This window comes from Carassius auratus, unplaced genomic scaffold (genome assembly GCF_003368295.1).
Source record: "Carassius auratus strain Wakin unplaced genomic scaffold, ASM336829v1 scaf_tig00216951, whole genome shotgun sequence".
In the NCBI taxonomy this organism is placed as follows: Eukaryota; Metazoa; Chordata; class Actinopteri; order Cypriniformes; family Cyprinidae; genus Carassius; species Carassius auratus.
Window position 1 is genome coordinate 24,683 of NW_020528810.1, and position 26,479 is coordinate 51,161.

Below are 26,479 nucleotides of genomic sequence, written 5' to 3' on the forward strand. Positions count from 1 at the left end.
GCACCAGTACCTCTTCCAGGTTCTGGAGAAAATGGGGTTTCAAAGAGGTTTATAGCCTGGGTGGGACTGCTGTACAAGGGAATAGTCAGCAAAAATTCTAATAAATGGGCATCTTTCCAAGCTGTGAACATACACAGTGGTGTCCGTCAGGGATGTCCTTTATCTCCTCTTCTGTATGTGGCTTGCATCGAGCCACTGGCACAGATCTTGAGAGGACAAATGGATCAAAGGACTGGACGTTCTGGGACGGGGGGACTGACGGCGACCTGTGTTTTATATTGGACGACGTAACTCTTTTAGCCACAGACGTTTTATCAATACGAAGAGCACTGGACTTGACTGACTGGTACGGTCGGGCCTCGGGCGCCAAACTCAATAGAAACAAGTCCGAGGCCCAGCTCTTCGGGCCGTGGGGAGACGTGGACACAGGAGGACTTGATTTGGTTTTTAAAGACAACGATTTTAAGATTTTAGGCGTTAAATTTGATAAAGACGGGGGTGGACGGGAAAACTGGACTGACTTGTTAGGGAAAGTTAGGAAAAGACTGGGGTTTTGGGGACTAAGACAGATGACGATGGAAGGCAAGGTTTTAATTTTTAAATCTGTGATTTTACCTCTGATTTTACTTGTCTGTTCTGTTTTTAGCCCCCCTCGGTGGTTCCTGGGGAAACTGGAGAGGGCGGTGTTTTACTTCCTGTGGGGGTCCAAGTGGGAGCGCCTGAAGAGGGAGACCATCAAGAAAAGGCCGGAGAACGGTGGAAAAGGCCTCCCAGACCCCCACCTGTTTTTAGGCAGCCGCTTCACCGCCCTGCACATTAGTTATGCCACGACCCCATCCAAAGAAAACAGACGGCTGCAATGGCGCGATTTTGGATGGGGTCTTACCTACGAACACTGAAAATTTTACCAGTGGACTTGAAAACCCCAGTGTCTTTTAACTTGCCCAAAGAGTACAGTTTTTATAAAAAAGTTTTTAAAGAAATACCTTTTAGAGAGTGAAGATGTCACCATTTTAACTCAACACAAGTCTCTCATCTCTGTTGTGCAGGACCGGGAACCGGTGAGTCCAGTTCCGGGCCTCACACCAAGTGAGGCCAAACAGGTTTGGCGGAACGCGGCTCACCCCGCTCTCCAGAACAGGCACAAGGACTTATCGTGGATGGTGGCTCATGAGATCCTCCCGGTCAGGGCGGTTATGCACTCCAGAGGCATGGCCAAAACCCCATCTGCCCGCGGTCCGGCTGCAATTCCCCGGAGACCGTCCACCACCTGCTCTGGGAGTGCAGCACTGCGCGGGACCTGTGGGCCAAGACCGGCCCCCTGTATTTCCCGTGCCTACCAGCGGGTGGGGCCCAGTTCGGGTACCAGCTCGCCATCCTTGGGGTGGGCCGGGGCTTGAAGGACTTGACGGCACAGAAATTTACCTCGCTCTGGCTCACCCTCAACGTCATCAAGGATGCCATCTGGGCCACCAGAAACCTGCTGGTGGGGAAGCGCGTTACGGTAACCCTCCATGCATGCGAGCTAAAGGTAACATCAATGCTGCAGGGGTACGGACGACGATATTCGGACGGGGGGGCCGGGGTCGCACGGAGAGGGTCCCGGCAGGCACCGACCCTGGCCGCCCGTAGATGCACCCTCACCACTCTGGCTACGGGAAGCGGGCCAGCGGGCCGGAGGAGAGGGGATCTCCGCTGAGTCCATAAAGTAGCATCTCATGTCCCTGTTCTGGAGAGTGGGGTGATGACCCACTTGATAAGGACTCACCCCCGGTCTTGCACAATAGATGATTTTTAATTGGTGTTTTTTATTTTATCATGAAAGAGGTTTTATTAACATATATATAATACGAGGCTTGTTTGCTTTTTTAAAATTTGTATTTTACTTTTGGAACTGACCGCACCTTTTAAACACACCTCAATAATGGACTTTTAAAAACAAGCAAAACACTGTGGTTTTAATCAAATGCTTTTTACAATGATTGTTTCTTTCATTTTACCATGTGTATTTATTATATATTATATTGCTTGTTTTAATGTGTGATTAAAAGAAAAATGTTGTGTGAAAAAGAAAAAATGCAAATGGAAAAAATGTAAATGGTGACAATAAAACTTTTTCGAAAGAAAAATCTGTTCTTATCAGTTTAATATCTGATACGTCCCCTCGTCGGGACTACATATTAAATGGATTTTTAGATCACGGAGCTGGAGCCGGGGCTTGCTCCGTCCACTCCATGCATCGGCCTGGTATTGCAGTGTCTCCAGGAACGGTGTGCTTTCCCTTTTTGGGGATTGCCATTTATTGTGTCGAATAGCAGAACAAGGAATGAGAGCTGCCATTGCAGATGCTGTGGTTTATTGCAAACTTTTTTCCTGATGTGTCCACCTGGGGTCTTGGACTCTTCCACTAACGATGCACCCACCTGAGGTCTTGAAGTCTTTCACAGACGAGGTGACGCATCGAATCAGGTGTGTTTGTTTAAAGAGAGTCATCTAAAACTGGCGTTGGGAAGCACCGGCCCATGAGCTTGGCAGTTTCCAGGCCAGTAACGGAAGGCACCCGTCCTTCCTTTCCTGGAGGGGGGGCGGAGGGCTAACCGTTGGTGAGGATGGTAGAGATGCAAATCACACCTCTGGCTGACCGCCTGGGCCTTCATACTTACCTGGCAGGGGAGACACCATGATCAAGAAGGCGGTTCACCCAGGGCGAGGCTTGTCCATTGCACTCCGGCCATGCTGACCCCTGCGAATTCCCCAAATGCGGGAATCTCGACTGCATAATTTATGGTAGTGGGGGACTGCGTTCGCGCTCTCCCCTGAAATTGTTGGTGAAACAAAGCAGAAGAGGTTTTTACAGTTTTTTATTTATTTTCCTTTCAGAATGGGGAGTTCTGTCACATGCGAGATATGTGTTGTGCGCCTGTGAAACAAAGTCACTTGCGCTCTTGAAAAATCGGACCCTGGTGGGTAGTTTAGTTCGAACATAGCGCAGACCTTACTTTGAAAGTAGATTGGACTGACTGCAGCCTAGCTGTAACTGTCTCCATGTTGTTTGGTTGTCCTTTTTTTCGATTCGTATTAATTTTGTTGTCGCTTACAGCGACACCTAGTGGCCTGTCGCCGCGCCCTTTTTCACCTGGCCTCGGACTGAGCCCCTGCACAGGTGTGCCGATTTGGGTGAAGGGATCTCACTCCTTCCTGGAGTTATAGCCATTCGAGCCACCTCGGACACGCCACCTTAGCACGCTTTGAGGTCCCTCGCCAAGGTGAATGGAAATTTCCTATTTTTTTGGATGATTATTGACAGTCAGACTCCAGAGAAGCTTTCTGTGCTGATTTGGGTGGGACTGGGCCAAATACCTGGCGCCAGGTTGCAAAAGAAGGTTTTCGACAAATCCAAAATACCCGAAAATTTCGTCAGAGCGACGGGCCAATCTGAGACCTGCGTCTCGTTCGGCTCGAGCCAAGGATTCCGGTGACATAAGGCACGTGGCTCTGCGACCAACCGTTTGGGAGTTACGAGCGATGCCGTACTTTCCGTCGCTGCAGTTCCACCGTCAGGCCGATCGGGACAAGGCCCGGTGACGTTGCAGACAGGGGAGGTTACCATCCCGCAGTGTTGCAGGTGTTTTCATCTTTGTTTGATTGTCTTTTTACATTACTTTTTCCCTATTTTTCAGCTTACGCGCACCTAGTGGCCTGTCGCCGCGCTTTTCACCTGGCCTCGGACTGAGCCCTGCACAGGTGTGCCGATTTGGGTGAGGGATCTCACTCCTTCCTGGAGTATATAGCCATTCGAGCCACCTCGGACACGCCACTTAGCACGTTTTGAGGTCCCCTCGCCAAGGTGAATGGAAATGTCCTCTTTTTTGGATGATTATTGACACTCAGACTCCAGAGAAGCTTTCTGTGCTGATTTGGGTGGGACTGGGCCAAATACCTGGCGCAGGTTGCAAAAGAAGGTTTTCGACAAAATCCAAAATACCCGAAAATTTCGTCAGAGCGCGGGCCAATCTGAGACCTGCGTCTCGTCGGCTCGAGCCAAGGATTCGGTGTCATAAGGCACGTGGCTCTGCGACCAACCGTTTGGGAGTTACGAGCCATGCCGTATTTCCGTCAGGCCGATCGGGACGAGGCCCGGTGACGTTGTAGACAGGGGAGGGTACTACCCAGATAGCACACTTACGTCTGCAAGATGTTTGTTAAAGAACTGTTGATCTGGAAAGCATCTGCCAATCTACAAACGTCTGAATACGCCTTTCAGATGTAGTTTATATACCTTCTAAATCATAAACATCTAAAAGACATCTAATTGACATCTATCTGACATCTAAAGGCAGTGTTGGGGAGTAACTAGTTACATGTAGCATTACGTAATTTAATTACAAATGAATGTAACTGTAATTAGTTACAGTTACGAAGAAAAAATTAGTAATTAAAATTAAAGTTACTTATGAAATTTTTAACGATTTACAAGGAATTACATTTGAATATTTACCACATCCACATACAGATTTCACTGATTTCTTTCCCAAATTGCACTGACTGTTCTGAGACATCGCCCTAATAATTTCCAGAATTTAACAGAATTTTTTGTTTTTCCCAGTCCGCCTTCCTGTAAATTAATGGCAAAACATGCAGTTTCATTTAATACATAGGCCTACTGAAGCTTGCAGTGTTGTCAGCCTCTGCCGCTTTAGGAGTAATGAGCACATAAACATCATTTCTAGAACTGCTCTGTGTCACGTCATGCATTTTACCTATCATATCATATACAAAGGACAGCAGTTTAAAAAAACACCAATGTTTCAGGAGTTATTATATACAGGAATGACACATGCTTATTAGATAACTGTATTGAGTTGATGTATATGTTTTTATTTATTATTATTTAATTTCACAATTTAGAAAAGTATCTAAAAGTACTCAAAAGTAATTAGTTACATTACTTTAATAAAGTAATTGAAAAGTTTATACTACTATAACATTTTAAAACAGGGTAACTTGTAATCTGTAACTATTACATTTCCAAGTAACCTTCCAACACTGCTAAAAGGAGACGTCCAATAGACGTATTGCAGATGAGCAAACAGCCTTAAACTACATCTTGCAGATGTAAATTCATATGTCAAATAGACGTCCTAGATGTATGTGTGCTATCAGGGTACCATCCCAGCGTTTTCAGGTCTCCAAACTTACCAAAGCCGAGATGGGCATCGCCGTGTCCGCTTCCTCCCTGCTGCGTCTTAGCAGCATGCTTCTCGGCCAAAATAGCGATATCCTGCTTTTACAAGAATGTGCTTTACCTTTTATGTCCAATTATAGGAGATGGGAAGAACAATGGCCCCATGTATCTTTGTGGAGTGGATCAAATTTTAACAGAGCCGATGGAGTAGCCATTTTAATAAAAAATCCTCAGCTCTTGGTGAAGGGTAGCACAGTGGTGAGAGATGGGAGAGCTCTTTTAATAAATCTGTCCTTCTTAGGACATGATTTTAATATTTTTAAATATGTATGCTTTTACAGATAAAAATGAAAGGAACGACCTTTTAGAAGACGTGCAGTCCCACCTTTTAGGAAGACCCCATTTATTTTAGCAGGGGATTTTAATTGCATTTTAAGTAAAAATGATAGAAAAGGGGAGAGAGAGGATTTTAAAATGGATAAAACGTCAATTTTACTACAGAACATTATAAAGGATTTTAAATTGACTGACTGTTTTAGAACCATGCATCCTGGGGAAAAAGGATTCACCTGGTTTAGTGGTGATGGCACTAAAGCCTCCCGTATAGACTATATCTTTACGCGAGACCTCACCAGTGGATGCTAAACTAATGCCCGTTTTCTTTTCAGACCACGCTATGCTTTCTTGCACCCTTTCTTTTCCCACAGGTGTGACGACAGGTGGAGGGATATGGAAACTGAACTGCTCCCTGCTGGAAGACCCAGAGATCACAACATACTACAGGGAGCAGTACAGCCAATGGCAGACTTTACAAGACTTTTATGATTCACGAGCACAGTGGTGGGAGATGGTAAAGGCAAAGACCAAGACTTTTTTTAGATGGGCAGGGAAAAGAAAAAATTAAAAGAAAAAAGACGAATGGTGGGACTGCAAAAGAGGCTACAACGTTACTTTTATCTTCTTAGCCAGGTTTTGATTTTAACGAAGAAATTAAGGAAGTTAAGAAAGACATGTCAGAATTAGCGGAGGTTAAAAGTAGAGGTGTTCTCTTCAGGAGTAAAGAAAGGGAAATAGAGGAAGGCGAGAAATGCAGCAGATACTTTTTTAAGAAAGTTATTGATGGAGGTAGAGCAATATTTAAATTAAGAAATAAAGAAGGAGAAACAATGACAGACACAAAGGATATTTTATCAGTAATAGAAAGCTTTTATGAAGAACTCTATGAAGAAAAGGCAAGTGACAACAGCATTTTGAGCGAAATTTTAACAAGCATAGAGAAAACAATAAATGGATACCAGTCTGACAAAGGATTTTAACATTTCTGAGATAGACAAAAGTATTCAAAAATTCAAAAAAGGGAAAACTCCTGGAGTTGATGGACTCCCTCTTGAATTTTTTTGACCTTTTGGACATTTTAAGACAAGACTTACTGGCTGTTTTTAATGACTTTGACAAGATCGACCAGCTCCTGACAGTTTTAGGATAGGAATAATGACCCTACTACACAAAAAAGATGACAAGACAGATTTAAAAAACTGGCGTCCTATAACCCTTTTAAACTTTGATTGTAAACTTTTTAGTAAACTTTTAACAACACGAATGTCAACAGTTTTAGCAGATCTGATCCACCCGGATCAAGCCTGCGCCGTCCCTGGAGAAAGATCACAGACAGCCTCGTACTGATAAGAGACGCCATCTGTTATGCGAGAGACAGAAATATTCGGCTGATAGTTTAAATTTAGACTTGAAAAAGCATTCGACCGAGTCTCGCACCACTACTTGTTTCAAGTTTTGGAAAAAAATGGGGTTTCCCAGGAGGTTCTTAGCTTGGGTGGGATTGCTGTATAAAGACATAACCAGCAAAATCCTAGTTAACGGGAATCTCTCAAAGCGATAAATATATGCAGCGGCGTCCGTCAGGGCTGTCCGTTATCTCCTCTCCTGTATGTGGCTTGCATCGAACCCCTAGCGCAGGTATTGAGAAGGGATACATGGATCAGTGGACTGACTATACCCGGGACTGGAGGGACTGACTGCAAAGACTGTTTATATATGGATGATGTCAACCTTTTATGTACTGACGTTTTATCAACACAGAGGACTATGGACCTGACAGACTGGTTTGGGAAAGCATCGGGAGCCAGACTGAACCGAGATAAAACACAAGCACAGTTTTACGGTCCCTGGAAACCTAGTGAGCTCGCTGGACTGGACACTACTTTTAAAAGGACAGAGTTAAAAATACTGGGTATTAAGTTTGACAGAGACGGGGGAGGGAGTGGAAATTGGCATGACGTGATGGTTAAAGTGCGGAAAAAACTAGGTTTCTGGGGACTGAGACGTTTGACATTTGAAGGAAAGGTTTTAATCATAAAAGCTGTGATTTTACCCCTGTTTTTATTGCTGTGTTCTGTTTTCTTTCCCCCCAGACTCTTTCTTGTATCTCTGGAACGTGCAATGTTTTATTTTTTATGGGGGTCTAAGTGGGAGCGACTCAAAGAGCAACCATGAAGAAAGCACCCCAAAATGGAGGAAAAGGAGTGCCAGACCCCTACTTGTTTTTAGGAGCTTTTTATACTGCACTACATATAAAATATGCCGAACCCCATCCAAACAAACAAAACAGGAGCCATGACCCGGTTTTGGATGGGGTCCTACTAAGAACCCAAAATATTGTACAGACAGACTTGACAATGCCAGTGCCTTTGACCAACCCCCAGCATACACACACATAAAGAACTTTTTAAAGAAATTTAATTTGGAAAAAGAAAGTGTGACCTGTTTTAACCAATCAAGCTCTATACTCTCTCTTGTGCAGGAACGGGAACCGGTGTGTCCAGTACCGGGCTCACTCTAGGTGAAGCCAAAACGTTTGGCGGAATGTGTCCCACTCAGCTCTTCACAACCGACACCGAGACCTGGCTTGGATGGTTGCCCATGAGATCCTCCCGGTCAGGGCCGTGGCATGTCAAAGAACCCCATCTGCCCGCGGTCCGGATGTGGCGCCCCCGAGACCGTGAGGCCACGCCTTATGGGAGTGCAGCGCTGTGAGGGACCTGTGGGCGACAGCTGGCCCCCAGCAATTTCCCGTACCTACCAGTAGGGGGGGGTCCAGACTACCCAATGGGGAGAGGAGGGGTGAGCCAAAACAAATGCCAGCAAAAACACCCCTAAGCTATGGCTTACCATCCTCTGCATCAAGATGCCATATGGACCTCCAGAAACCTACTGGTAGGGAAGCGCATGCAGGGGTCCCTGCACGCCACCATCCAGCTAGCCAAATCAAGGCTGCAGGAGTACACCGCATGTCGCCATTCGGATGTGGAGGGTCAGAGCTACACGGGAAAGGTCCCATAGCCACGAGCCTGACTGCCCGTAGATGCCCCCAAACACCTGAAGTGGGACAGCGGTGCCTCGGTTTAAGAGGATCTCCTCTGGGCCAGAAGGGTCAGGCCTCTGGGACTGGTTTTGAGGAACTGAGGCTGATGGTTTAATCTTTTTTCTTTAAAGGACATACCGTTTTTGCACAACAGAAGAGAACGTTTTAAACCTGTCTTTTGATTTTAATACTGTTTTTTATTTTTATATTTTCTCTAGCACTACAGACACACAACAACAACAAAACACACTCAATACAAAATGTTTTTATTTGTGTATTAATTAATTTAAAAATTATCCTGTGCTTTAAACAAAACAACAAAAACAACAACAACAACCATTGTATAATGTGTTTTAACAAAAAAATGTTGCCATGTAACCAAAATGTAATTGTGACAATAAAATTTTTTCAAAAAAGAAAAATCTGTTCTTATCAGTTTAATATCTGATACGTCCCCCATCCGGGGACTACATATTAAATGGATTTTTAGATCACGGAGCTGGAGCCGGGGCTTGCTCCGTCCACTCCATGCATCGGCCTGGTATTGCAGTGTCTCCAGGAACGGTGTGCTTTCCCTTTTTGGGATTGCCATTTATTGTGTCGAATAGCAGAACAAGGAATGAGAGCTGCGTTGCAGATGCTGTGGTTTATTGCAAACTTTTTTCCTGATGTGTCCACCTGGGGTCTTGGACTCTTCCACTAACGATGCACCCACCTGAGGTCTTGAAGTCTTTCACAGACGAGGTGACGCATCGAATCAGGTGTGTTTGTTTAAAGAGAGTCATCTAAAACTGGCGTTGGGAAGCACCGGCCCATGAGCTTGGCAGTTTCCAGGCCAGTAACGGAAGGCACCCGTCCTTCTTTCCTGGAGGGGGCGGAGGGCTAACCGTTGGTGAGGATGGTAGAGATGCAAATCACACCTCTGGCTGACCGCCTGGGCCTTCATACTTACCTGGCAGGGGAGACACCATGATCAAGAAGGCGGTTCACCCAGGCGAGGCTTGTCCATTGCACTCCGGCCATGCTGACCCTGCGAATTCCCCAAATGCGGGAATCTCGACTGCATAATTTTATGGTAGTGGGGGACTGCGTTCGCCGCTCTCCCTGAAATTGTTGGTGAAACAAAGCAGAAGAGGTTTTTACAGTTTTTTATTTATTTTCCTTCAGAATGGGAAATGTGTGCATGTAACCAAAATGTATTGTGACAATAAAATTTCAAAAGAAAAAAAATCTGTTCTTATCAGTTTAATAATCTGATACGTCCCCATCCGGGACTACATATTAAATGATTTTTAGATCACGGAGCTGGAGCCGGGGCTTGCTCCGTCCACTCCATGCATCGGCCTGGTATTGCAGTGTCTCCAGGAACGGTGTGCTTTCCCTTTTTGGGGGATTGCCATTTATTGTGTCGAATAGCAGAACAAGGAATGAGAGCCTGCATTGCAGATGCGTTGGTTTTTTGCAAACTTTTTCCTGATGTGTCTCACCTGGGGTCTTGGACTCTTCCACTAACGATGCACCCACCTGAGGTCTTGAAGTCTTTCACGACGAGGTGACGCATCGAATCAGGTGTGTTTGTTAAAGAGAGTCATCTAAAACTGGCTTGGGAAGCACCGGCCATGAGCTTGGGCAGTTTCCAGGCCAAGTAACGGAAGGCACCCGTCCTTCCTTTCCTGGAGGGGGGGCGAGGGCTAACCGTTGGTGAGGATGGTAGAGATGCAAATCACACCTCTGGCTGACCGCTGGGGCCTTCACACTTACCTGGCAGGGGAGACACCATGATCAAGAAGGCGGTTCACCCAGGGCGAGGCTTGTCCATTGCACTCCGGCCATGCTGACCCCTGCGAATTCCCCAAATGCGGGAATCTCGACTGCATAATTTATGGTAGTGGGGGACTGCGTTCGCGCTCTCCCCTGAAATTGGTTGGTGAAACAAAGCAGAAGAGGTTTTTACAGTTTTTTATTTATTTTCCTTTCAGAATGGGGAGTTCTGTCACATGCGAGATTTGTGTTGTGCGCCTGTGAAACAAAGTCACTTGCGCTCTTGAAAAATCGGACCCTGGTGGGTAGTTTAGTTCGAACATAGCGCAGACCTTACTTTGAAAGTAGATTGGACTGACTGCAGCCTAGCTGTAACTGTCTCCATGTTGTTTGGTTGTCCTTTTTTCGATTCGTATTAATTTTGTTGTCGCTTACAGCGACACCTAGTGGCCTGTCGCCGCGCCCTTTTTTCACCTGGCCTCGGACTGAGCCCCTGCACAGGTGTGCCGATTTGGGTGAAGGGATCTCACTCCTTCCTGGAGTTATAGCCATTCGAGCCACCTCGGACACGCCACCTTAGCACGCTTTGAGGTCCCCTCGCCAAGGTGAATGGAAATTTCCTATTTTTTTGGATGATTATTGACAGTCAGACTCCAGAGAAGCTTTCTGTGCTGATTTGGGTGGGACTGGGCCAAATACCTGGCGCCAGGTTGCAAAAGAAGGTTTTCGACAAAATCCAAAATACCCGAAAATTTCGTCAGAGCGACGGGCCAATCTGAGACCTGCGTCTCGTTCGGCTCGAGCCAAGGATTCCGGTGACATAAGGCACGTGGCTCTGCGACCAACCGTTTGGGAGTTACGAGCGATGCCGTACTTTCCGTCGCTGCAGTTCCACCGTCAGGCCGATCGGGACAAGGCCCGGTGACGTTGCAGACAGTCTCGTTCGGCTCGAGCCAAGGAGCATCTGCCATCTACAAACGTCTGACATACGCCTTTCAGATGTCAGTTTTATATACCTTCTAAATCATAAACATCTAAAAGACATCTAATTGACATCTATCTGACATCTAAAAGGCAGTGGTTGGGGAGTAACTAGTTACATGTTACAGCATTACGTAATTTAATTACAAAATGAATGTAACTGTTATTAGTTACAGTTACGAAGAAAAAATTTGTAATTAAATTAAAGTTACTTATGAAATTTTTAACGATTACAAAGGCAATTACATTTGAATATTTACACACATCCACATACAGATTTCACTGATTTCTTTCCCAAATTGCACTGACTGTTCTGAGACATACGCCCTAATAATTTCCAGAATTTTAACAGAATTTTTTTTTTTCCCAGTCCGCCCTTCCTGTAAATTAATGGCAAAAACATGCAGTTTCATTTAATACAAATAGGCCTACTGAAGCTTGCAGTGTTGTCAGCCTCTGCCGCCTCAATATAGGAGTACATGAGCACATAAACATCATTTCTAGAACTGCTCTGTGTCACGTCATGCATTTTACCTATCATATCATATACAAAGAGACAGCAGTTTAAAAAAACACCAATGTTTCAGGAGTTTATTATACAGGAATGACACATGCTTATTAGATAACTGTATTTGAGTTGATGTATATGTTTTTATTTATTATTATTTAATTTTCACAAATTTAGAAAAGTAATCTAAAAGTACTCAAAAGTAATTAGTTACATTACTTTAATAAAGTAATTGAAAAAGTTATACTACTATAACATTTTAAACAGGGGTAACTTGTAATCTGTAACCTATTACATTTCCAAAGTAACCTTCCAAACACTGCTAAAAGGAGACGTCCAATAGACGTATTGCAGATGAGCAAACAGCCTTAAAACTACATCTTGCAGATGTAAATTCATATGTCAAATAGACGTCTCCTAGATGTATGTGTGCTATCAGGGTACCATCCCCCAGCGTTTTTAGGTCTCCCAAAACTTACCAAAGCCGAGATGGGCATCGCCGTGTCCGGCTTCCTCCCTGCTGCGTCTTAGCAGCATCGCTTCTCGGCCTTTTGGCTAAGATCAAGTGTCTGGCTTAAAGGAAGAGACTGCGATCGCCTCTTGGAGGTTTTTAGGTTGTGCTCTACCATAGCACGTCCTACACCTCCCGAGAGGTATATTGTATTGCATCTGGCATACTTTTTTTACTATTTATTGTCTTTCATATTGTGTTGTGCTTGTTTTTTAGGAGGAGTTTTTTTTATTGAGAAACTGGTCTTAAGGTAAGTTATTTCCTGTTTTACGTTGTTTTTATTGCTGTGGTAATTTTTTAGTTTGTTTGATTCCTTTTAGCTGTCGGTGCCTCCAACATGTCGGCTGCTCGTGCCGGCATGCGGAGGCACCACAGCACTAGGTTCCTTTTTTTAGAAAAAGATGGAAAGTTAATGGAAATGTCAAGGTTGGATTTTTCGAGGAAACTTATGCAAAAACTTCTAGGTTTTAATCCTGCTGATTTAAATTGCATTCTAACCCTGCCTTTTAACAAAGGCTTCGATGTGAGTTTTAAAAATGCAGCACTGTTAAATGAGTTCTGGCAGCGCTTTGACACACACAAGACCCAGTTTTCCATGTTTAAAGTTGAGAAACTACCTGATAACACACAAAAAATGGTTATCGTTAGAATGTTCAATGAGACTGTGAATGGAGAAGACATTTGACCATGGCTGGGTAGATTTTGCACTGTAAGGGGCCAGGCTATGAAGGTTTATGATGAAGACGGTTTTTGGAATTGTTCCTGGAGGGTCCCCATTACGCAATGGGAAGACCCACAGGGCTTCCAAGGTCTGAGGCATTTACCACAAATGATAGTTCTGGGAGAAAACAGGGGCTACATCCACTACCAGGGAATGCCCAAACTCTGCCGGCGATGTGGGGAGTTTGGGCATCTTGTTGAAGCATGCCAGAAACTCTTTTGTAACAAGTGTAGAGAAATTGGACATTCCTTTGAAGAATGTCCAAATGGCAGAAAGTGTAATCTTTGTGGAGACTTGTCTCATCTCTACAGAGATTGCCCCAAATCGTTTGCCAACAAAGTAAAATCAGACAAAATGGCGGTTGAGGAGCGAGTACAACAGGCCAATGAGGAGGTGGAGCTAAATTCAAATCTCCCGCCAAACCCTGGGGTTGGTGGAGAGAAAATGGATAACAGAGGTAAGGAGAGAGGGGGGGCGGAGCAAACTCCAAATTTCCCGCCAAACCACACTATTGGAGCAGACGGAAATGAGGAGATGGAACTCCACCAATCCCTAATAGAGAAAGAAAAGGAGTCAAATGAACAGAGCAAGGAGGAGGATAGTGAACAAGAACAGGAAAAGGTAGTGGAGGAGAAACAAGAGATAGAGGTAAGTAATGATCTTCCAGGAGTTATATTGAGAGGGAAAAAAAGGATTGCCCGATCTCCCATTGAGGAGAAGAATGAGAAAAGAGATAGAGTGGGATTGCGATCAGATTCCTTCTCATCAGGGGATCTGAACCGGCTTTTCCCACTCGGTTCCCCAAACGAAATATCTTTCTTGTCAATAGAACTCCAAACATCAACCCCTAGGGCTAGCTCAAGGGGGAAACAGCTTCAATCTCCGGATTCCCCAAATAGGGGAAAAGAAGAAGAGCTGGTTTCACAAGATACAGATATCCTTTTTAATTGAAATTTTAGTTATTTATGTCTTCTAAAATGTTGTATTTATCATTTTTAACTGTTTTTATCATGACACTCACACTCTCCACCTTAAATGTAAGAAGTGTGAGGTCACAGTTGAGAGCTCAAATGGTTTTATCCTTTTTACAAACCCAAAATAGCGATATCCTGCTTTTACAAGAATGTGCTTTACCTTTTTATGTCCAATTATAGGAGATGGGAAGAACAATGGCCCCATGTATCTGTGTGGAGTGGATCAAATTTTAACAGAGCCGATGGAGTAGCCATTTTAATAAAAAATCCTCAGCTCTTGGTGAAGGGTAGCACAGTGGTGAGAGATGGGAGAGCTCTTTTAATAAATCTGTCCTTCTTAGGACATGATTTTAATATTTTAAATATGTATGCTTTTACAGATAAAAATGAAAGGAACGACCTTTTAGAAGACGTGCAGTCCCACCTTTTAGGAAAGACCCCATTTATTTTAGCAGGGGATTTTAATTGCATTTTAAGTAAAAATGATAGAAAAGGGGAGAGAGAGGATTTTAAAATGGATAAAACGTCAATTTTACTACAGAACATTATAAAGGATTTTAAATTGACTGACTGTTTTAGAACCATGCATCCTGGGGAAAAAGGATTCACCTGGTTTAGTGGTGATGGCACTAAAGCCTCCCGTATAGACTATATCTTTACGCGAGACCTTACACCAGTGGATGCTAAACTAATGCCCGTTTTCTTTTCAGACCACGCTATGCTTTCTTGCACCCTTTCTTTTCCCACAGGTGTGACGACAGGTGGAGGGATATGGAAACTGAACTGCTCCCTGCTGGAAGACCCAGAGATCACAACATACTACAGGGAGCAGTACAGCCAATGGCAGACTTTACAAGACTTTTATGATTCACGAGCACAGTGGTGGGAGATGGTAAAGGCAAAGACCAAGACTTTTTTTAGATGGGCAGGGAAAAAGAAAAAATTAAAAGAAAAAAGACGAATGGTGGGACTGCAAAAGAGGCTACAACGTTACTTTTATCTTCTTAGCCAGGGTTTTGATTTTAACGAAGAAATTAAGGAAGTTAAGAAAGACATGTCAGAATTAGCGGAGGTTAAAAGTAGAGGTGTTCTCTTCAGGAGTAAAGAAAGGGAAATAGAGGAAGGCGAGAAATGCAGCAGATACTTTTTTAAGAAAGTTATTGATGGAGGTAGAGCAATATTTAAATTAAGAAATAAAGAAGGAGAAACAATGACAGACACAAAGGATATTTTATCAGTAATAGAAAGCTTTTATGAAGAACTCTATGAAGAAAAGGCAAGTGACAACAGCATTTTGAGCGAAATTTTAACAAGCATAGAGAAAACAATAAATGGAAATACCAGTCTGACAAAGGATTTTAACATTTCTGAGATAGACAAAAGTATTCAAAAATTCAAAAAAGGGAAAACTCCTGGAGTTGATGGACTCCCTCTTGAATTTTATTTGACCTTTTGGGACATTTTAAGACAAGACTTACTGGCTGTTTTTAATGACTTTGACAAGATCGACCAGCTCCCTGACAGTTTTAGGATAGGAATAATGACCCTACTACACAAAAAAGATGACAAGACAGATTTAAAAAACTGGCGTCCTATAACCCTTTTAAACTTTGATTGTAAACTTTTTAGTAAACTTTTAACAACACGAATGTCAACAGTTTTAGCAGATCTGATCCACCCGGATCAAGCCTGCGCCGTCCCTGGGAGAAAGATCACAGACAGCCTCGTACTGATAAGAGACGCCATCTGTTATGCGAGAGACAGAAATATTCGGCTGATAGTTTTAAATTTAGACTTTGAAAAAGCATTCGACCGAGTCTCGCACCACTACTTGTTTCAAGTTTTGGAAAAAATGGGGTTTCCCAGGAGGTTCTTAGCTTGGGTGGGATTGCTGTATAAAGACATAACCAGCAAAATCCTAGTTAACGGGAATCTCTCAAAAGCGATAAATATATGCAGCGGCGTCCGTCAGGGCTGTCCGTTATCTCCTCTCCTGTATGTGGCTTGCATCGAACCCCTAGCGCAGGTATTGAGAAGGGATACATGGATCAGTGGACTGACTATACCCGGGACTGGAGGACTGACTGCAAAGACTGTTTTATATATGGATGATGTCAACCTTTTATGTACTGACGTTTTATCAACACAGAGGACTATGGACCTGACAGACTGGTTTGGGAAAGCATCGGGAGCCAGACTGAACCGAGATAAAACACAAGCACAGTTTTACGGTCCCTGGAAACCTAGTGAGCTCGCTGGACTGGACACTACTTTTAAAAGGACAGAGTTAAAAATACTGGGTATTAAGTTTGACAGAGACGGGGGAGGGAGTGGAAATTGGCATGACGTGATGGTTAAAGTGCGGAAAAAACTAGGTTTCTGGGGACTGAGACGTTTGACATTTGAAGGAAAGGTTTTAATCATAAAAGCTGTGATTTTACCCCTGTTTTTATTGCTGTGTTCTGTTTTCTTTCCCCCCAGACTCTTTCTTGTATCTCTGGAACGTGCAATGTTTTATTTTTTATGGGGGTCTAAGTGGGAGCGACTCAAAAGAGCAACCATGAAGAAAGCACCCCAAAATGGAGGAAAAGGAGTGCCAGACCCCTACTTGTTTTTAGGAGCTTTTTATACTGCACTACATATAAAATATGCCCGAACCCCATCCAAACAAGACAAAACAGGAGCCATGACCCGGTTTTGGATGGGGTCCTACTTAAGAACCCAAAATATTGTACAGACAGACTTGACAATGCCAGTTGCCTTTGACCAACCCCCAGCATACACACACATAAAGAACTTTTTAAAGAAATTTAATTTGGAAAAAGAAAGTGTGACTGTTTTAACCAATCATCGCTCTATACTCTCTCTTGTGCAGGAACGGGAACAAGTGTGTCCAGTACGCGGGCTCACTCTAGGTGAAGCCCAAAACGTTTGGCGGAATGTGTCCCACTCAGCTCTTCACAACCGACACCGAGACCTGGCTTGGATGGTTGCCCATGAGATCCTCCCGGTCAGGGCCGTGATGCACTCCCGAGGCATGTCAAAGAACCCCATCTGCCCGCGGTCCGGATGTGGCGCCCCCGAGACCGTGAGGCACGCCTTATGGGAGTGCAGCGCTGTGAGGGACCTGTGGGCGACAGCTGGCCCCCAGCAATTCCCGTACCTAACAGTAGGGGGGGTCCCAGACTACCCAATGGGGAGAGGAGGGGTGAGCCAAAAACAAATGCCAGCAAAAACACCCCCTAAGCTATGGCTTACCATCCTCTGCATCCAAGACGCCATATGGACCTCCAGAAACCTACTGGTAGGGAAGCGCATGCAGGGGTCCCTGCACGCCACCATCCAGCTAGCCAAATCAAGGCTGCAGGAGTACACCGCATGTCGCCATTCGGATGTGGAGGGTCAGAGCTACACGGGAAAGGTCCCCATAGCCACGAGCCCTGACTGCCCGTAGATGCCCCCAAACACCTGAAGTGGGACAGCGGTGCCTCGGTTTAAGAGGATCTCCTCTGGGCCCAGAAGGGTCAGGCCTCTGGGACTGGTTTTGAGGAACTGAGCTGATGGTTTAATCTTTTTTCTTTAAAGGACATACCCGTTTTTGCACAACAGAAGAGAACGTTTTTAAACCTGTCTTTTGATTTTAATAACACTGTTTTTTATTTTTTATTTTCTCTAGCACTACAGACACACAACAACAACAAAAAACACACTCAATACAAAATGTTTTTATTTGTGTATTAATTAATTTAAAAATTATCCTGTGCATTAAACAACAACAACAAAAACAACAACAACAACCATTGTATAATGTGTTTTAACAAAACAAATGTGTGCATGTAACCAAAATGTATTGTGACAATAAAATTTTTCAAAAAAAAAAAAAAATCTGTTCTTATCAGTTTAATATCTGATACGTCCCCCATCCGGGGACTACATATTAAATGGATTTTTAGATCACGGAGCTGGAGCCGGGGCTTGCTCCGTCCACTCCATGCATCGGCCTGGTATTGCAGTGTCTCCAGGAACGGTGTGCTTTCCCTTTTTGGGGATTGCCATTTATTGTGTCGAATAGCAGAACAAGGAATGAGAGCTGCCATTGCAGATGCTGTGGTTTTTTGCAAACTTTTTTCCTGATGTGTCCACCTGGGGTCTTGGACTCTTCCACTAACGATGCACCCACCTGAGGTCTTGAAGTCTTTCACAGACGAGGTGACGCATCGAATCAGGTGTGTTTGTTTAAAGAGAGTCATCTAAAACTGGCGTTGGGAAGCACCGGCCCATGAGCTTGGCAGTTTCCAGGCCAGTAACGGAAGGCACCCGTCCTTCCTTTCCTGGAGGGGGGGCGGAGGGCTAACCGTTGGTGAGGATGGTAGAGATGCAAATCACACCTCTGGCTGACCGCCTGGGCCTTCATACTTACCTGGCAGGGGAGACACCATGATCAAGAAGGCGGTTCACCCAGGGCGAGGCTTGTCCATTGCACTCCGGCCATGCTGACCCCTGCGAATTCCCCAAATGCGGGAATCTCGACTGCATAATTTATGGTAGTGGGGGACTGCGTTCGCGCTCTCCCCTGAAATTGTTGGTGAAACAAAGCAGAAGAGGTTTTTACAGTTTTTTATTTATTTTCCTTTCAGAATGGGGAGTTCTGTCACATGCGAGATTTGTGTTGTGCGCCTGTGAAACAAAGTCACTTGCGCTCTTGAAAAATCGGACCCTGGTGGGTAGTTTAGTTCGAACATAGCGCAGACCTTACTTTGAAAGTAGATTGGACTGACTGCAGCCTAGCTGTAACTGTCTCCATGTTGTTTGGTTGTCCTTTTTTTCGATTCGTATTAATTTTGTTGTCGCTTACAGCGACACCTAGTGGCCTGTCGCCGCGCCCTTTTTCACCTGGCCTCGGACTGAGCCCCTGCACAGGTGTGCCGATTTGGGTGAAGGGATCTCACTCCTTCCTGGAGTTATAGCCATTCGAGCCACCTCGGACACGCCACCTTAGCACGCTTTGAGGTCCCCTCGCCAAGGTGAATGGAAATTTCCTCTATTTTTGGATGATTATTGACACTCAGACTCCAGAGAAGCTTTCTGTGCTGATTTGGGTGGGACTGGGCCAAATACCTGGCGCCAGGTTGCAAAAGAAGGTTTTCGACAAAATCCAAAATACCCGAAAATTTCGTCAGAGCGACGGGCCAATCTGAGACCTGCGTCTCGTTCGGCTCGAGCCAAGGATTCCGGTGTCATAAGGCACGTGGCTCTGCGACCAACCGTTTGGGAGTTACGAGCCATGCCGTACTTTCCGTCAGGCCGATCGGGACGAGGCCCGGTGACGTTGTAGACAGGGGGGTACTACCAGTAGCAACTACGTCTGCAGATGTCTGTAAGAACTGTTGAGCAAGGAAGCATCTGCCATCTACAAACGTCTGACATACGCCTTTCAGATGTCAGTTTTATATACCTTCTAAATCATAAACATCTAAAAGACATCTAATTGACATCTATCTGACATCTAAAAGGCAGTGTTGGGGAGTAACTAGTTACATGTAACAGCATTACGTAATTTAATTACAAAATGAATGTAACTGTAATTAGTTACAGTTACGAAGAAAAAATTTGTAATTAAATTAAAGTTACTTATGAAATTTTTAACGATTACAAAGGCAATTACATTTGAATATTTACACACATCCACATACAGATTTCACTGATTTCTTTCCCAAATTGCACTGACTGTTCTGAGACATACGCCCTAATAATTTCCAGAATTTTAACAGAATTTTTTGTTTTTCCCAGTCCGCCCTTCCTGTAAATTAATGGCAAAAACATGCAGTTTCATTTAATACAAATAGGCCTACTGAAGCTTGCAGTGTTGTCAGCCTCTGCCGCCTCAATATAGGAGTACATGAGCACATAAACATCATTTCTAGAACTGCTCTGTGTCACGTCATGCATTTTACCTATCATATCATATACAAAGAGACAGCAGTTTAAAAAAACACCAATGTTTCAGGAGTTTATTATACAGGAATGACACATGCTTATTAGATAACTGTATTTGAGTTGATGTATATGTTTTTATTTATTATTATTTAATTTTCACAAATTTAGAAAAGTAATCTAAAAGTACTCAAAAGTAATTAGTTACATTACTTTAATAAAGTAATTGAAAAAGTTATACTACTATAACATTTTAAACAGGGTAACTTGTAATCTGTAACCTATTACATTTCCAAAGTAACCTTCCAAACACTGCTAAAAGGAGACGTCCAATAGACGTATTGCAGATGAGCAAACAGCCTTAAAACTACATCTTGCAGATGTAAATTCATATGTCAAATAGACGTCTCCTAGATGTATGTGTGCTATCAGGGTACCATCCCCCAGCGTTTTTAGGTCTCCCAAAACTTACCAAAGCCGAGATGGGCATCGCCGTGTCCGGCTTCCTCCCTGCTGCGTCTTAGCAGCATCGCTTCTCGGCCTTTTGGCTAAGATCAAGTGTAGTATCTGTTCTTATCAGTTTAATATCTGATACGTCCCCCATCCGGGGACTACATATTAAATGGATTTTTAGATCACGGAGCTGGAGCCGGGGCTTGCTCCGTCCACTCCATGCATCGGCCTGGTATTGCAGTGTCTCCAGGAACGGTGTGCTTTCCCTTTTTGGGGATTGCCATTTATTGTGTCGAATAGCAGAACAAGGAATGAGAGCTGCCGTTGCAGATGCTGTGGTTTATTGCAAACTTTTTTCCTGATGTGTCCACCTGGGGTCTTGGACTCTTCCACTAACGATGCACCCACCTGAGGTCTTGAAGTCTTTCACAGACGAGGTGACGCATCGAATCAGGTGTGTTTGTTTAAAGAGAGTCATCTAAAACTGGCGTTGGGAAGCACCGGCCCATGAGCTTGGCAGTTTCCAGGCCAGTAACGGAAGGCACCCGTCCTTCCTTTCCTGGAGGGGGGGCGGAGGGCTAACCGTTGGTGAGGATGGTAGAGATGCAAATCACACCTCTGGCTGACCGCCTGGGCCTTCATACTTACCTGGCAGGGGAGACACCATGATCAAGAAGGCGGTTCACCCAGGGCAAGGCTTGTCCATTGCACTCCGGCCATGCTGATCCCTGCGAATTCCCCAAATGCGGGAATCTCGACTGCATAATTTATGGTAGTGGGGGACTGCGTTCACGCTCTCCCCTGAAATTGTTGGTGAAACAAAGCAGAAGAGGTTTCTACAGTTTTTTATTTATTTTCCTTTCAGAATGGGGAGTTCTGTCACATGCGAGATTTGTGTTGTGCGCCTGTGAAACAAAGTCACTTGCGCTCTTGAAAAATCGGACCCTGGTGGGTAGTTTAGTTCGAACATAGCGCAGACCTTACTTTGAAAGTAGATTGGACTGACTGCAGCCTAGCTGTAACTGTCTCCATGTTGTTTGGTTGTCCTTTTTTTCGATTCGTATTAATTTTGTTGTCGCTTACAGCGACACCTAGTGGCCTGTCGCCGCGCCCTTTTTCACCTGGCCTCGGACTGAGCCCCTGCACAGGTGTGCCGATTTGGGTGAAGGGATCTCACTCCTTCCTGGAGTTATAGCCATTCGAGCCACCTCGGACACGCCACCTTAGCACGCTTTGAGGTCCCCTCGCCAAGGTGAATGGAAATTTCCTCTATTTTTGGATGATTATTGACACTCAGACTCCAGAGAAGCTTTCTGTGCTGATTTGGGTGGGACTGGGCCAAATACCTGGCGCCAGGTTGCAAAAGAAGGTTTTCGACAAAATCCAAAATACCCGAAAATTTCGTCAGAGCGACGGGCCAATCTGAGACCTGCGTCTCGTTCGGCTCGAGCCAAGGATTCCGGTGTCATAAGGCACGTGGCTCTGCGACCAACCGTTTGGGAGTTACGAGCCATGCCGTACTTTCCGTCAGGCCGATCGGGACGAGGCCCGGTGACGTTGTAGACAGGGGAGGGTACTACCCAGATAGCACACTTACGTCTGCAAGATGTCTGTTAAAGAACTGTTGATCTGGAAAGCATCTGCCATCTACAAACGTCTGACATACGCCTTTCAGATGTCAGTTTTATATACCTTCTAAATCATAAACATCTAAAAGACATCTAATTGACATCTATCTGACATCTAAAAGGCAGTGTTGGGGAGTAACTAGTTACATGTAACAGCATTACGTAATTTAATTACAAAATGAATGTAACTGTAATTAGTTACAGTTACGAAGAAAAAATTAGTAATTAAATTAAAGTTACTTATGAAATTTTTAACGATTACAAAGGCAATTACATTTGAATATTTACACACATCCACATACAGATTTCACTGATTTCTTTCCCAAATTGCACTGACTGTTCTGAGACATACGCCCTAATAATTTCCAGAATTTTTACAGAATTTTTTGTTTTTCCCAGTCCGCCCTTCCTGTAAATTAATGGCAAAAACATGCAGTTTCATTTAATACAAATAGGCCTACTGAAGCTTGCAGTGTTGTCAGCCTCTGCCGCCTCAATATAGGAGTACATGAGCACATAAACATCATTTCTAGAACTGCTCTGTGTCACGTCATGCATTTTACCTATCATATCATATACAAAGAGACAGCAGTTTAAAAAAACACCAATGTTTCAGGAGTTTATTATACAGGAATGACACATGCTTATTAGATAACTGTATTTGAGTTGATGTATATGTTTTTATTTATTATTATTTAATTTTCACAAATTTAGAAAAGTAATCTAAAAGTACTCAAAAGTAATTAGTTACATTACTTTAATAAAGTAATTGAAAAAGTTATACTACTATAACATTTTAAACAGGGTAACTTGTAATCTGTAACCTATTACATTTCCAAAGTAACCTTCCAAACACTGCTAAAAGGAGACGTCCAATAGACGTATTGCAGATGAGCAAACAGCCTTAAAACTACATCTTGCAGATGTAAATTCATATGTCAAATAGACGTCTCCTAGATGTATGTGTGCTATCAGGGTACCATCCCCCAGCGTTTTTAGGTCTCCCAAAACTTACCAAAGCCGAGATGGGCATCGCCGTGTCCGGCTTCCTCCCTGCTGCGTCTTAGCAGCATCGCTTCTCGGCCTTTTGGCTAAGATCACGTGGTCTGGTCGGACGGTTGAGACAGCGATCGCCTCTAGGTGGACCTTTAGGCTCGTGTGTGGCTTGTGGCACGAGTCCTCTATCCTCCAAGAGGTAAATTGACAAGCGGCTTTTAATTGGAGACGACTCGCTTTGCGAAGAATCTACTTGTTTTTAAGGTAAGAAGGTTTTATCTAATTTATTTAGTTAATTTATTGTTTGTTTTAGCCGCTGCGTGCTGGTGGTGCCTCCACCATGTCGGCTGCTCGTGCCGGCATGCGGAGGCACCACAGCGTGCGTTTTATATTCAAGGAGGTCGATGGAAAGCTTCTGGGTATGTCCCGCATGGACTTTTCCAGAAAGCTTGTTCAAAAGACCTTACATTTTAAGCCTGAAGACCTGAATTGTTTGATGACTCTGCCTCTGAACAAAGGTTTTGATTTGAGTTTTAAGACTGCTTCCCTGCTAAGTGAGTTTTGGCAAAGGTTTGAATCTGTTAAATCCCAGTTCTCTATGTTTATGGTGGAGAAACTTTCTGACAACACACTTAAAACTGTGATTGTCAGAATGTTCAATGAAACTGTGACTGGTGAAGATATATGTGTGTGGCTGGGTAGATTTTGCACTGTTCGAGGCCAGCCAGTCAAGGTGCTAGATGAAGATGGTATCTGGACATGCTCCTGGCGAATCCCCATTAAACAATGGGAGGACGCTGGGGGCTACCAGGGCCTGAAACATCTGCCCTCCATGATTGTGCTTGGAGAGAACAGAGGCTACATTCATTACCAGGGTATGCCTAAGTTATGTCGGAAATGTGGGAAATTTGGTCACTTAGCCGATGTATGCCAAGAATTAGTTTGTGGGAAGGCAAAGAAATTGGTCACGGGTTTGAACAGTGTACCAATGGCAGGCGGTGCAATCTTTGTGGAGATTCAAACCACCTCTACAGAGATTGCCCTAAAAGTTTTGCCAACAAGCTCAAAATGGCCGCCCCACATTGGCACCAAACAAACGAAGAAAGGAAAGAGGAGGCGGTCCCTGAGGTTTTGGCGGGAATTTCAAATTCCCAGCCAGCCTCAGGGATTGGGCAGGAAGGAGGAAGTGGGGCGGCCATAGGGGCGGAGTCAGATATTGAAATGGAAAAAGGCACGGAAGGAGAAGTGACCGAGGGAGAAACAAGCTCCTCCCTACAAACGGTGTCAGAGTTGGTGCAGGAATCCAGTGGGAGTGAATTTGAGTGTTCACTCCAAAATGCTCAAGTGCAAAAAAGACCTGCGGGATCTCCTCTGGTGGAAACCGAGGAGAAAAAAGCTAGGGCAGCACAGCGGCTTGATAGTTCCGATTTGGAAGATCAAGAACGCATGTGGCCCCTAGAGTCCCCAAATGAGGTATCTTTTTTGCACATCAAGCTAAGAACATCGTCGCCTAGGGAGTTACAAGAGGATTTCTCTGTAGCACCCGAGGCGTCGAGCACCTGCTCTCCAGGACCCAGTTCATCTGTGAGAAAGGAAGGGCAGGTGAAACAAGATAAAACATGATTTTAAGTATATTTTTGTAGTCTTTATGTCTTCTGTTTAAATGTCTCATACTGTTTTAACCATACTGCTCATGGCCCTCACTATCTCTACCATTAATGTAAGAAGTGTGAGGTCCACCTTACGAGCACAGAGCATTTTATCCTTTTTAAAGTGTTTTAAGTCAGATTTGTTTTTACTGCAAGAGTGTGCTCTGCCCTTTTTAAATAGTTACAGAAAGTTGGAGGAGATGTGGACCATGGGGCCCTCAATATGGAGTGGCTCCAACTTCAACAAGAATGACGGTGTCGCTATTTTAATCAACAATTCAAACATCACGGTGAAGGATAGCACTGTGGTGAGGGAAGGGCGGGCTCTTTTAGCAAACCTGACTTTTTTAGGGAGGGATTTTAAGGTTCTTAATGTGTATGGTTTTACAGAAAAAAATGACAGATATGAGCTTTTAGAAGACCTGCAGCCCCACATGTTAGGCAGGGCTCCCCTAATAGTAGCAGGGGATTTTAACTGTGTTTTATCCAAAACAGATAGGAGTAGGAGAAGATTTTAAGGTCGATAAGACATCGGTTTTATTGCAAAATTTAGTCAAGGATTTTAAGTTAGTTGACTGTTTTAAACAATTGCATCAAAGAGAGGAGGGCTTCACCTGGTTCAGTGGTGATGGCACCAGAGCCTCTCGAATTGACTATGTTTTTACAAGGGACTGCCCGCCAACCGATGCAACATTGACCCCTCCCTTTTTTTCTGATCACATGATACTGTCTTGCACCCTTTCACTTTCCATGGGTGTGACGGTAGGAGGAGGGCTGTGGAAGCTGAACTGCTCCCTATTAGAGGATGAAGAAGTGGTTAGAGAGTATAGGGAGCAGTTCAGCCAATGGCAGACCCTCCAAGACTTTTATGATACACGTGCACAGTGGTGGGAAGTGGTTAAGGACCGGACAAGACAGTTTTTTAGAAATATAGGGAAAAGGAAAAAGAACAGGGAAAGAAGACACATGATGGGGCTGCAAAAAAGACTGCAGAGATATTTTAACCTTTTAAACAGTGGATTGGATTTTACAGAAGAGATAAAAGAAGTCAAGAAAGAAATGTCAGTTTTATTCGAAGTTCAGAGTAGGGGTGTTATTTTAAGATGTAAAGAAAGAGAAATAGAAGAAGGGGAGAAATGCACAAGATACTTTTTTAAAAAAATTATTACACGGGGTGGGTCAATCTCTGCTTTGAAGACTTTTACCGGGAGGGAAGCAAGCGGCACAAAAGAGATTTTAAATGAAACTGAAAACTTTTATAATAATTTATATAGTGCAAAAGAGGCTCATAATGGGGTTTTAGAGGAAGTTTTAACCTTTTTAAATAAAAAGGTAAAGAGCCCAGATGTGCTTTTATCCCAGGATTTTACAGTTTTAGAAATTCAGAAAGCTTTAAAACATTTTAAAAAAGGGAAGTCCCCTGGCATTGACGGACTTCCCTTTGAATTTTATCTGACTTTCTGGGACATTTTAGCACACGAACTGTTGACCGTTTTTAAAGAATTTGAGACTCTTGACAGACTTCCTGACAGCTTTAGAGTAGGGATAGTTTCATTATTACATAAGAAAGGAGACAAGACTGACTTGAAAAACTGGCGACCAATCACGCTTTTAAATTTTGATTGTAAACTTTTTAGTAAGATTTTAGCAACACGCATGTCGACTGTTTTAGAGGACGTGATCCACCCGGATCAAGGTTGTGCTGTGCCCGGAAGAAAGATAACAGACAACCTAGTGCTGATTAGAGACGCCATCTGTTACGCGAGAGACAGAAATATTCGGCTAGTAGTCCTAAATTT

General features: G+C 44.0%; 6 non-coding genes and 4 pseudogenes across 6 annotated transcripts; all 10 read left to right on the forward strand.

Moving 5' to 3' along the window:
- The first annotated feature begins 2,108 nt into the window (after positions 1-2,108).
- Positions 2,109-2,281, forward strand: LOC113099455 (uncharacterized; annotated as a pseudogene).
- Positions 2,282-2,655: 374 nt separating this feature from the next.
- On the forward strand, positions 2,656-2,819 carry LOC113099507 (U1 spliceosomal RNA). Its single transcript, XR_003289467.1, has one exon. It is a non-coding gene; the product is annotated as a U1 spliceosomal RNA (small nuclear RNA).
- Positions 2,820-8,961: 6,142 nt separating this feature from the next.
- Positions 8,962-9,139, forward strand: LOC113099506 (uncharacterized; annotated as a pseudogene).
- A 369-nt stretch (positions 9,140-9,508) lies between these two features.
- Positions 9,509-9,672, forward strand: LOC113099487 (U1 spliceosomal RNA). Its single transcript, XR_003289453.1, has one exon. It is a non-coding gene; the product is annotated as a U1 spliceosomal RNA (small nuclear RNA).
- A 99-nt stretch (positions 9,673-9,771) lies between these two features.
- LOC113099461 (uncharacterized) lies at positions 9,772-9,945 on the forward strand (annotated as a pseudogene).
- A 372-nt stretch (positions 9,946-10,317) lies between these two features.
- On the forward strand, positions 10,318-10,481 carry LOC113099482 (U1 spliceosomal RNA). Its single transcript, XR_003289449.1, has one exon. It is a non-coding gene; the product is annotated as a U1 spliceosomal RNA (small nuclear RNA).
- A 7,399-nt stretch (positions 10,482-17,880) lies between these two features.
- Positions 17,881-18,058, forward strand: LOC113099508 (uncharacterized; annotated as a pseudogene).
- A 374-nt stretch (positions 18,059-18,432) lies between these two features.
- On the forward strand, positions 18,433-18,596 carry LOC113099457 (U1 spliceosomal RNA). Its single transcript, XR_003289429.1, has one exon. It is a non-coding gene; the product is annotated as a U1 spliceosomal RNA (small nuclear RNA).
- Positions 18,597-20,482: 1,886 nt separating this feature from the next.
- LOC113099493 (U2 spliceosomal RNA) lies at positions 20,483-20,673 on the forward strand. The gene has a single exon (XR_003289457.1). It is a non-coding gene; the product is annotated as a U2 spliceosomal RNA (small nuclear RNA).
- A 374-nt stretch (positions 20,674-21,047) lies between these two features.
- On the forward strand, positions 21,048-21,211 carry LOC113099485 (U1 spliceosomal RNA). The gene has a single exon (XR_003289451.1). It is a non-coding gene; the product is annotated as a U1 spliceosomal RNA (small nuclear RNA).
- Positions 21,212-26,479: the final 5,268 nt, after the last annotated feature.